This window comes from Coloeus monedula (genome assembly GCF_965178545.1).
Source record: "Coloeus monedula genome assembly, chromosome: 2".
Taxonomy (NCBI): domain Eukaryota; kingdom Metazoa; phylum Chordata; class Aves; order Passeriformes; family Corvidae; genus Coloeus; species Coloeus monedula.
In genome coordinates, this window is record NC_138782.1 from 18136444 (window position 1) to 18149324 (window position 12881).

Sequence of the window (12881 nt, forward strand, 5' to 3'; positions counted from 1 at the left end):
CCTTCTCCATTATAAAATATTATTAGAAAAGGAAAGTTCACTTTTCTAGAGGAAATTTCCTGGGTCCACTTCCTTTCCCATGAGTAAAAATGATCCAAATACTGTTGAGAATGGAAATAGGGAGGAAAAAAGACATGTTTTCCAAGCAAAATATGTTAATTTTATTTTTGCTTTGTCCTTACAAACCATGTTTCTGACTTTCAGCCCAACCACTAAATTTGTCTCTCTGTACTAAAAGTTAATTGTCACATCTTAGACACTTGTTCATCCAGGAGAATGGAACAACCTGGGAATGATCCTAGGTAATTTTGAGTATTTTCCAGCAGAAGGAAAGACCTCTCAGCATCACCTGAGGACTCTTGGTGGGTCTTGGACATATCGAGATGTTCTGTTTGAGCTCAGCCTGGTGAGAGCTCTTGCCAGGACAGGGTCTGTGCTGTGGGATGAACCAGCTGGCTGGACTTTGTAGGGTGTCCTGTGGATCACACCTGCATCATGCTTACCCTCAAGTAAGGAAACATTACATTTGTCAGTTTACTCTTCCTAAAATTTGGCTTTCCTGATTTAATTCATGATTCAGATAAACAAAATTCCAGTTATTCTGATGACACTTCACAAGGGTTGGACTCATGATGGCCCCCAGTCACAACTTTCCTTGTTTTGGGATTGCAAAGCATTCCTTTTGCTCTGAACTGAGTGAGTAGGTCCCATTTGGCAAATATGAAGTGTCTCTGGAGCTGTGCTGTTCTGGTGCTGAAGAAGAATGTGCACTGCACCAGTCAGTGGTACTATACAGTTGTATATTAATCCCGTGAAGCAAATTCTCCCATCTCTGATCAAGTGCTGAAGTTTAAAGGGGCAGTTGCAATACAACAGAATATAAATCATCACCTTAACTGCAGCTTGTGGAAGCTTGTGTCATGGGATTCAGCCTAACAACAAAATAAATCTATAAATCAGCTGGAAATGACCGAGGAGACGAGTGCCTGGATTTTTTCAATTGCGCATTGAATAATTACAAGCTCCCAGTGTGTATGCCCAAGTCTCATACACACACACACTGGAAGTGTACAGCAGATAGAGATGTAGCCCAGAAGTTCATTATTTGGCAGTTGTAGGAGTTATGAGTCCCAGGGACTGCCTGACCTTAGGATTCTTCTTCTAAGTAACACTGGATTTCTTGGGACTGGAGAATACATGAATCAGAGGAATGAAGGTCAGGGAAAGAAAAGGTATGTTTAAGCTGAAGAATAACACTGGCCCAAAAGCAAATGAGTGTTTATTGCCTATGAATGCACTGAGAGTGAGAATATTTGAGACTGTTCCTAGCTATTGAATTAATCAAATTTCTAAACTGTCTTCCAATAGGAAGAATGAGAGCAAAAAGCTGGACTGCCTGTAAGGTGGAGTCTGAAGGGTGTTGTATAAAGTGATGTCTGCAATAGCAGTAAACTGAATTTAATGGCTAAAGTGCTCCAAACATCATCAGATACTTTAAGCTGGATAATGTACAGACCTCAGTCATACACAGTATTTCTTCCCGATCACCACTGAAAGGGGTGTTACATTTCCACGCTCTTTTTATAGCAATATTGACTTTTGGAAGTCAAGTAACTTTTGTAAGCTGGCTGAGGAATGCATTTGGGAAGAAAGGCTAGGGATGATTTTGCTAGAACATCCATATCAGTGGGAAAAAACAAAGAAAAAAGTTATGTCTGTTACAATTTACCAACATGAAAGCTCCTCAAGGTCTCCGCTGTTCAGAACCCAGCAGGAATTTTCCAACTGAGGAGGAGAAAGAGAAATGTTTACTAAAAGACAGATTGCAAACATCAAGCTGCCTGCTCTGCAATTGATCTTTTACACTGAGAATATCCAGAAGATCTATACTCATGGTTAGGCTGTTATTTGGAAAGGCAGTAAAATACGTTCTGCTGAGAACTGCTTCATATTAAGCCTGCAACTTGGGGAGCTTTTAAAATACAGCAATTGCCTTGGATGTTCATTTCCAGGCAGACCCTGGTCTATACATTTAAAGCAATGATTTGTCTTTCAGATCCACTGGAAGTATGCTGGGTTTTTTCCTTGCTTGATTAAGAAGCACAAAAATATCACAAAGGAGGGGAAAAAAAAAAAGACTATTGGACAGGGTTTTGTTAAATGCCACACTCTAGCCCCTTCCTGAACAAAAAGAGGCAAAAAAAATTTTTAAAAAATAGACACCTCTGTGCTTAGAAGTCTGGAAGGTAGGTGTTCTTGAGTAGGGAAGCTGTCAAATTCAGCCTATGGGGCTGTGCTAGCTCAGTGAAACACAATGGGAAAGCCCAGAAATGGGGGAATGATGTTGCCCGCACAACCATATTCCCATTTTTAGGAGAGACACTTCTACACTTTGACATATTGACCTTTAGTTCTTACCACTGCAGATTGATCTCCTCTTCTGTGCTATTTTCCCAACCTCTTTAATCAGTATTTTCTTGACGAGAAGACAACTCAGAAGAATTAGAAGATTAATTTCTCTTAGGGAGAAACATGAGTCTTTATCAACTGCTCTTCAATTGCTGCTGCTAGGAGATTGAGACATGGAAAAGAGATTTAATGCTTACTGCCATGCTTTCTGCCTGGTAACATGAAACTACATCCACATCCCCATGGCTCCTATCGAGTACTTATGCACTAACTTGTCTTCTGTGCAGCAGCAAAGCTTTGCTAGAAAAGCAAAGAGGATGAACAGCCCTGTGGTGTCTCAGCACTTGCAGTACCAGCTACATTCACCTCTTCCATTGCTTCTGTAACTCTCAAATCCTCTGCAATAAAGCACCTTTCACTATCATTTTCCAGGAAAGATGTGATAGCTGTAAGCTATCTCCTTGACTCTGATATTAAATCCCTGGTATTAATGGATCATGGTCTTCAACATTGTCAATATTATTGAGAACAATATTGTGACACTGGAAACTCAATCAAACCTCACCTTTTACATTACTTGTTACACAGTTTTTACCTTAGCACTCTGAAAGGAAGCAATTATCCTGGGTCCATGAAAACATCTTAAGTGTAAAAGATAGCAAGTAATGATTGTTGTCCCTTCACCCTCAAAGAAAGTGGATAATTGGAAAAAATAAATAAAGACACTGGTGAAAGAAAAAGGGATATAGATGGGGCCATAGGTCATAAGAAATTCTGCCTGCTTGCATCTGCACAGTGCACTAACAGTTCAGCAATTTCTCAAAGGCAAGTGGGTTGCTTTCGCAGCAGTTTTTGATGCAGCTTTTGGGAGACCTGGGGCTAAAGATTGCCCAGGTGTGATTTGTAATTCTACCTCCCGCCTATTTCCACATATGCAGTGAAGACTCCTGTACCCTCTTCTTTTTGAGCATAGCTGGCTAAAGGCAAGGATCCCCAGGGAAATCTACAGCAAAATTGTGTTCCTGCTTTATGATGACAGTTAACTTTGAAATTAAAAACTAATAAAGCAAATTCTAACTGAGTCCAAAATGGTACTGGCTTTTTGGACTAAAATTTCAGGGTTGAATAACTGGAATTTCAATATCATCCCATATGTCTTTGTGAAGCAGTATTGTCCCAAATGGCTAGTGATGCAGTGCTTTCTCAGTCCTGCTGAATAAATCTATTTTAAGTCAATTCCCAGGAAAAGAGTTTGAAAACCTCCTCTTGCTGTTGGCATTGTTTATTTGCAACAGTAAAAGTCTGCCAAATTTCAGGCTTCATCCTGCAAACACCAGGAACTCTGTCACTTATCCAGCAAAGCTTTCATCACAGGCTTAATTCCGAAACACATGAATAGTTCCCAGTGACATCTGCAGAGTAAGTCATCTCCAACAGCTTAGGTTAAGCACACCTGTCCCCTGGACCAGAGGGATTTGTTTGTACATTTTTCAGAGCACGGCACTGCAAGAAAATGTTCACCAGTAGAAGGTACCTGAGGAGTTGGTGACTGGTGTTCCACAGAGGTGAGAGGGGCAGGGGAGGGGGGACCAGCTATAGTGAGAGATGGCATTTGGGAAGGACAGGAGACTTGTCTTCATGCCTTGAAATTTATATTCCACTTCATCCCAAAGATTCGGTTAGCTGGAAGTTTACCTTGGTCTGGGAGTGTGTTCAGGCAAAACACAATGTCAGTCTTCCACAGGCTTTGGGGAGTTCTGCTGGGTTTCAGGGGAGGTTTCAGGGGTTTCAGTTTCCCTACAGACCTCTGCTCAGTGAGGGAAATGCTGCAGAGGTAGAGGATGGAATGACACAGCATTGCTCAGCCCTCAGAGATGTAAATGGCTGCTGGTGAAGGAGGATCTCTGCTACAGACTAAAACCTGGCACAGTCATCACTTCACTGCACTGTGTGATTTTAATTTGATGGAGCCTTTTTTATTCAAATCGCATTGCTCTTGACTGACATCAGGAGTAAAAATCTTGAATAGAAATATTTCTGTCTGTAATTATAATTGGATTTGACAAACTTCCCCTCTCCACTACATTGACCATGCAATGATTTCTTTCAGTTCTATGCTTGTTTGGGAAGAAAACCTGGTATATCATCAGTATGAATTGCTCTGTAGAGAGTTTACGAGGACAGGTGCACCGGAGAGAAATGGATAGTACGGCCTTGTGTCGATAGGAACTGTTACTGGCACGGGAGAAGTTTAATTTCAATCTCACTGTAAAACATGAAGCCAGTAAGTTTGTGGGTAGGGAAACTCACACTAAACACACTCATCCAAGCCTTACAAACATGAAGAGGGCTCTGACTCAGATGGATTGAAGACAGGTCAAGGTGAAACCACCCTGCTCACAGAAAATGAAGCAGTGACAGTGCTTGGGTGGGTGGATGGCTTTATTTCAGTCCAGTGAATGTAGTGCTGTACACAAGATGTCCTCTGGCTGTAGGATTACAATAAGGGGCTGTGGTGTGGAAATTGGCTTGTGCAGCAGAAGCCTGAATGTTCAGGAGCTCGGAGTGTGGCTCAGCAGGAATGTTCTGTAATGTAAAATATGGTGGGGCTTTTTGCTCTGTTTTGTTGTGTTTTGTTTTCTGAGAGCTTACTGCAGCTTTTAGCGGCCTTCCCGAGATGAGCTCTCAGCTAATGTGAAATGCATTTACAGCACTGGCTGCATGAAGTGCTCTCTGATGGAACAGTCTCGCTGCATTTCCAGTTTCTGCATTTGTCTTCCTTTGAACAAATGGGGAAGAAATAGTTAATGATTAAACTTAGCAGATAATACTGTTTACAGCTACTGAACATATTAAAAATGGATTTCCGTCCTCGACAGCTTTGTGCCTTTGAGGATTCTGCTTGTGTACAGAGAAAAAGTCATTTTGCTCTGCTACAGGCAGCAGCACGGGAGTCCTGTGCTTGTGCAAATTCTTGCTCTGAAATCCTATTTCTGTTCTCAGCATTGCTTGTTCCAACCCAAGGTCATTCAGACTGAAAAGATATCCTTAACCTGAGTGCATGGAAAGCATGAGAGGCACAGGTGATGGTCTGTCAGTTAAATAAACTGGTATAATAAACTGAATAATGCCAGGGGAGAAGCAGGCACAGGACCTTACCTGGAATTTTGTGCTGCTTTTGCCATTCAGACTGTTGGCCATCTCAGCCCTTGATATGTGAAACACCAGCTTTGGCTCAAGTATTTTTAATGCAGGGTTTTTGCTCCTGCATGCTGTGGGCTACTCATGAACTGTCAAAACAGGCAAAAACCTGTCAAATGCTCCTTAAGATGAAGGCAAAGTGATTGCTTTGAAAGACACATTGCAAAAAGGTTGCTCTTCTAAGATATCTCATAAAGTGTTGGGCACCCCTGTGGTTGTTATCATTAGAAGGACAGGAAGAGCTTGATGGGATGTAGGACCTGTCATGGTGCTGGTTGTGGAGTTTGCAATTTCCTTCCCCTTCAGACTTTTGACATGAACCAGAAAAGTGAGCCTTTGTTTTAAAAATTACTGTGGTGACCATCTGAATCATCATTATGGACACTGAGGTGGATTATTTGCTCTCCTGAACCTTGCCTTCACAACGTCTTTGCAAATCTACGGAAAACAGTATTATTGCCCTTTTTTTTTTCAGGGTAAGGTTTGCTCCTAACATAGAAGGATAGGAAAACAATTTCATTGAGTTTTATTGTTCTTTGCCAGTACATGGCAATCTCATTTCCTGAATCTTTAGTTTGTAATTAAATGCAAACTAGAGTGTCATGGTCAAGGAATTTTGCCCCTTAATACATCTTTAAATCGAGGTTTTAATGCATATAAGTTACAACAGTTTTAATCAGTGCACTATATATTTTTATTACTATGAATAAGCTTGAGAGACATTATTTATGAGGAATCAAGTGATATTTTATGGTGGGAGCCTTAAAGGGACTCCTTTCACATAATTAATTAAAAGCAGCTCCACCAAAATCAGCAAAATGTGATAGCAGGAGGGATCAGAGCTTTCTCCTCCATCTTTACTGAGCACATCAGAATTCCTTCACAGTCTGGTAATTAAACTAATGACTGCTGAGTGTCTGCCTCTTACACCAAGCCTTAAAACATGGTCAGGTCTTTGAGGTTTTTATGCTCAATGGAAACCCCAAGGTATCTCAGTACCTGAGATCACAACGTGGAGTCTTACATTGCTATTATTTTTTCAGAAATATTAACAGAACTTCTTATCCACTGGGAGATATCTGGTCATCTAAGAATCCCCCCTCCTCTGGGGAATATTTTAAGGACAATGGACATGTGTTGACCTCTCAGAATCAGAATAAACCTGCCTCTAATAAATAATGACTGTTTTAGGGAAAAGGTTTTGTTGCTGAACATTGAAAGTGGAACCAAGCCACTAGATTTGCTTCAGCCGAGTTGTAAACTGCCCTGCTTGTACAGAACATGGGAAATAAAACTGGAATTTTATTTAATGTAGTTGTAGAAGGGACCAAGAAAATAGCCATTACTGACTTAAAACTGCCTCTTGTGCACTGTAGAGAGAAGTAAGTCCCAGTGTAACAGGAGCAATAAAATGTCATTAAATACAAAGAAAAAGTCTGTGTCAGTGGTTCTGCAAAATTGTTTTTTGCTGGAGATTGCTTGCAGAATGAACTGGAAACACTTTTCCTAATGACCAATGTGCAATATAAAAGTCACATGGTTTGCCTTCATCCCATAGGGCTGGAAGTTCAGAATCTGGACCAAAACTTTTTTCCTCTGACTCAGATCAGTACTCATAGCCTTAAGGACAGCTACACAATTTGGACAGCTTTGTAAAAGAAAATGTACTGCCTGCCATAGGAACCTGGATCCTAAAACAGTCAATATGCAGCTGGCAGAAAAGGCAAGCAAACACCCCAATGGTTTAATAAAACAATGAAATATTAAAGTTGTCTTGATGAAATCTCTGTTCTATTTGATTCAACTAATGCAGACATTGTCACTTAGGACCAGAGGAGATGTTCTGATCATCAGGTAAAGGTAGAATGTAATCCAATGATTATTCTGGGGAGCCTAAGACATTGAGTCTAACTCAAGCATGTCTTTTGGAAAGACTTCAGTAAGTTGCAGTGATTAATCAAGTTTAAAGATGTACATCAAGTTTCTAATTCAGATTTGCCTGGCTCAAGTTTCCAGACATTAGTTCTTGTTTTATACTTACTGTTTGATTTCTTGTTTAGTACTTACTATTTGTTTTTGTGAAAGCACTTAAAGTCCAGAAATGTTTTGTTAGTATTTTTGAATTTGACAGCTTATTAAGATATTCCTTGATCTAAATCTCATGTTGGGCTCCTCAATATTGTGACTGTACTTTTGTAGAGTGGAGCTCTTCCCAATTTCAGTCTAGATCTGTGTCTAAGAAATAGAGAAAACAAGGCAAAATAAAGAGAGAAAACAGGATGCACAGGGAGAGACCTCAGAAACACGAAGTCCTTGGTTCTGGCTGGTGCCATGTCCAAACACTTGCTAGGCTGTCCACAGTAAGGCTGGGTCACAGACATGGCTTCACACCACAAACTAGAACAGAGTTTTTGGAAGGAAGCAGAGGGGCTACCAGGGATTTCAAGAGAGGCATGGAAAATCTTTAGAAAATCCCTGGGCAACCCTGTTTTCCAGGCGCAAAATTATTCTTCTGTTTTTCCCCCTGCTTCCTCTTCAAGAAAGGGAGTGAAGGATGAATTACTTGAGGGAATGGCATTAAGTTGTGTCAGGGAAGGTCTAAGTTGGATATCAGGAAAAGGTTTTTCACCCAGAGGATGGCTGGTCACTGAACAGGCTCCCCAGGGCAGTGGTCACAGCACCAGCCGGACAGAGCTCAAGAAGTTTTGGACAACACTCTCAGGCACCTGGTGTGACTCTTGTGGCTGTCCTGTGCAGGGCCAGGAGCTGGACTTTAATGGTCCCTGTGGGTCCCTTCCAACTCAGAATGTTCTATGATTCTATGAATTTCAGTATTGCAGCATCTGTTTTGCTAGTAATTTGCATCCTGTTTAAAAACCAGTGGCAGGGACAATAATGCAATCTGTCTGTGTCAAATATTGGAAGTTAAAAAAATATATATATATAAATCACATTGCAACCATGGAGAAGGCCATGGTATAAATAAAGAGACAGTGGAGAAAAAGGGAAACTGTTAGATGCCTCATTGTCCAATATATAAATTGCTACATGTAAGACACTTAAACTGCAAGAAGGAATAAAAGACACTGAAAAATAAGGGAGAAAGCCAAAAGACAACCTGAGGATACAGACTGGCAAACTGGTCTCAGCTTACATAGTGACTGGTGCCATTCAGAAGTGGAAAAGAAAATTGCTGTTAAAAACCAGCATCTGTTGGGAGGTGCAGCAGCAAAGGTGGCTGTGGAGCTCCCCTTGCAGCAGTTTCCTGGAGGGGATTGTGAATGACTCTCTTCCAATTGCTCCTATGACCATGGTCACAGGCCTGCAGAAGCTTTGTGCACTTGGAAACTCTCTCTATCAAGTTCTGCTGTGGCTCTGTTTCAGTAGAGTGCCTGATTGCAGCTCCAAGGGAGTTGCACAAACCTTGAAGGGACCTCCAGATGAAATACATATTGGCTGCAGTATTTTGGGTGCTAATAACCCATCTAAACCTGTCTGAGTTCCACAAAGATCACAGCAGGAGCCTTTTCTCAGCAGAACAATCCTGTGCCCTGCTTCCCTATTCCTCTTGCAGAGCACTGAGGAAGGAGAAGGGAGAACTATTCACGAGAAAGCCTCTGAAATTTAAAAACAGAAACAAAGTGGTTTTCCCAGTCTTTTATTCTTAGAAACACCAGAGTGATGGGACATAGAGGGCTGCAATGCTGTTCTGGCTGGTTTCTTTCAGTGCTCTGGGTGAGACTTTTGAGCCAGCTCTCTGCCTGCAATGCCAACCCAAGGTGGTGGTGGTGGGCTCAGTGTGACACAGGGGCAGCTCTGGAGTGTCCATGTCCACGCTGGTGCCTGGAGCTCTGCTCCCCAGAGCTGCTCCCCCTGGGTGCCTTGTTTTCAGTCAGGGTGGCTACAAACCCTCCAGGCCTCCCCCTGTGCCTCTCTGCAGGGCTGCACTGGGCAGGGGGGATGAAGCAGTTTGGGTCATGGCCTGGGGGACACCTCTGCAGTGCAGTCCATGGTGTGGGGCATGTCCCTTGTCCACAACCCCAAACAGCTCTTGGGAGGAGCTGCTTCAGCCTCCTTGTCGGACATAATGCATCCACAGGGCTTTTAATGATTCAGAGAAATGTCTCAAGTAGGGGAACGGAAGAGAAATTCACTGATAGCACCTTCCCAATCCTTTTTTGCCAAGGTTAAAAAAAAAATTTGGAAATTAAACCTGGAATCTATTTCACTGTCTCCTCCTTTCTCCTTTCCTCCCCTTCTTCCTTCTGTTCCATCTTCCCCACAGAAAAAAATCACCACGCAACTCAAGGGGGACATTCCTGTGGAAGGAGCTGGGAATTAATCTTGTTGCTGAAATGAAGAATAGAAAAGTTCTTCAAAACTTTGTCATTTGTTCGTAAAATACTTATGGACTTAAAAGGACTTATGATTTATTTGTCCTCCCTTTCTCATTAATCTTTGCCATCTTCAGGCATTCAAGAAATGTATGTCAGCTCCCCCTGATTCATTAAAAGGAATAAAAAGGTTTCCTTTATCTGCCTTCTTTTGCTGAGAATTGTAGGACTGGACTTTATGGAAGTTTTTGGGAAACATAAAAAAAAAAGAAATGTACTTTGAAAATTAAATAGAACCTTAAGAGGAATATCAGCTCTTACTGTATTTGTGATAAAACTGTATGATTTAGACTCTAGGTATAGCATAAGAAAAAGGGAGCACATATATCTTTATTGAATGGATGTGCCCTTCAGGAGTAAGGAGCCTTTAGTAACACTTGCTTTGAACCTGCTGCCAGAAGAATCCTTGGCCTGCCAACATACACCTGCATTTAATGGACATGGCAGGACACAGGCTCTCATGGCTTTGCAAGGACACTGTGCAACTCCAGGATTTGTTGAAGTACTCTTGACACCTCAAGTTACTGATTGCAAGCCTCTCCCAGCATCACCCAATGAATGACAGAAAGAAGGAAAGGTGACACTCTAGGGAAAAGTGGCTATCCTGCCATTAATCAATGGCAAAAACCTACTCACATCATTCCCTCCAGCACAAATAAAGGTGAAAAATCTTGTTTCTGCTCAACAGGGCTATGACTAAGGCAGATCTTCAATTAAAGTGTGCTGGGAGAGTCAGGTGTGTGTTTTGGAGCCCAAAACATGAAATTGGATGTCAGCAGTTGTACTAAGAGTGGAAAACCTTCCCAGGCTCCCAGCAGCACTCCAGGATTGCAGAGAGCTAGGTATGAATTTCTTTCTCTCTTTGAGCACCCACTCTAAAACACAATTTCTACAGCTTTATTAAATGGACCTGACTGTGAAAGTGGGTGCTATATATGTGTATATTATGAGTAATATTACTGTAGAAGTGTTACCGTAAATTTCTAATGCATTTTCCTTTCATTCACTTCCCTCATCTCCATTCTTTGAGGTGGAGCTGCTGGATCACATTCAGAGGGGATGAAGGACTGTTTTGTCCCTCAGGCGTGTTTTCCTTCAAGGCAGCACTGTCTCTTGCAGCTGTGGTGGTGAAGATTGGCCACTGAGGTCTTGCCAAGGAGCTGTGGAGAGCTGAACTTGTGCTTGAACTTGTCTCTCCTATGCTTGAGAAAATTCTCGGTGCTGTCAGGGGTCTGTATGAAAGATATTGTTTGAATATTTTGTAGTGAGAGACTCCCTCTCCAGCTGGAGAGGAAATCAACATTCAAAAAGTTAATTGAAGACAGTAAAAATGCACCATTTCGTGCAAGTAAAGGTGTGCATACACAGAGAGTAAGGGTCAGCTGTGAGCGTCCATCCCAAGTCTCTAGAGAGATGTGACCCTCTGCAGCTCTGCTCCCAGTAGAAACATCACTCCACCTGCAAATGTATTGGATGCTAGGGCTTGAAATTGCTCCATATCTGTTCATTTCAATATATATGAACCTGAGTAAAGCCTCAGACCTGGGTACTTCAGTATAGAGAAATCTTCTCAAAGATTTCCTTCCTAAACTTGATCCGTTTCTCTTCGGTTTTCACCATTTTTCCTTTCTCACCCAAAGCTACCCTGAATAATTGTGCATTTTTTAAAGTTGACATCTTAGACTATTTAGAATTATTTGTGAGTAGTTACCATGTACCCTCTTACACGGCTGTTAACTTGCCCAGCTGATGTGTGTATGGTCTTGTGAGGACAATTTGTGGGCAGGATTGCTTCTCCCCTATACTCGAAGCTGGTTTTGGTACAGCTTTCTGTAATTTATGTCCCTCTGTTTCAATGAATTTAGGACACCCCTGCCTCACCAGTATATTTCAGTCTTTACTAATTTTTGGAATTTTCCTGCTGAACTTCAGGTTGTTAATGGAGATGATGGGGAGTGGGACATACAACCCTTTTAATCCCACTGTTACAAATCTGTGTGCTGTAGGTAACTAAGACTAACTATGTATCAGCCTCAAGGTGAAGGTAATAAATCTTGCTCATCCTTGCGACACTTTGCCAAGTGACTGATTAAAACCAAATCTTCACGGAAATTGTTCTCTCTGCCCATAAAAACTCTGCCCACAAAAACACTGCCCATAAAACCTCAAACCAATCCCTTTTTTCTGTTTCTTTACAGTAGAAGAAAGCTGTTGGTTCTCTGGGAAGACTTGAATATTCTCATTTTAAACTTCTAGCACTACTCTTCACTGCTAGTCACTGTACCCTGCAGGTATTCAGTTCTGCTGAACACCTGGGCTGCACAAGAATGAGAATTAATGTGGTTTTGTCTCAATGCCATTAGGCTGCAGGTGTCAGTCTGCAGACAGTTTCTGGAGAAGGCATGTCCTGCCCCAGGAGAAAAAGCAGGAGCAAGCAGCAAGGCTGCCAGCAAAAGTGCTTTTTGGAGGCAGACAAGTGGCTGATTGGCACTGTTGGGGAGGCAGGGGAGTGTTTGGGTGGGGAAAGAAGGTATTGGAACAGAGAGGAGGTTTTAACTGCAAATGTGTGGAGGGCATAAGGGAGATAAAACACTGCTTAAGAAATTGTGTGATTTAAAAAATACATTATTTGGCTGTCAAGTGAATTATAGAGGAGAAAGGGAGATTATTCTTTAGATGCATTGTAGCGACAGGACATAAAGGATTAGACATGCTGTGTGAGCCATAAAGCTTTCATCAAGCAGAGAAAGAGTAATGATCTTGGTTTTATTGTGCTGTTTTCAGGCTGACAAAGTTCTAATTTTGTTCCAAAAATAAAGTTATGAACCAAATAGAAAGGGCTCTTAAATTGAGTATGTTTGCTTCTGTGGTGGTGTA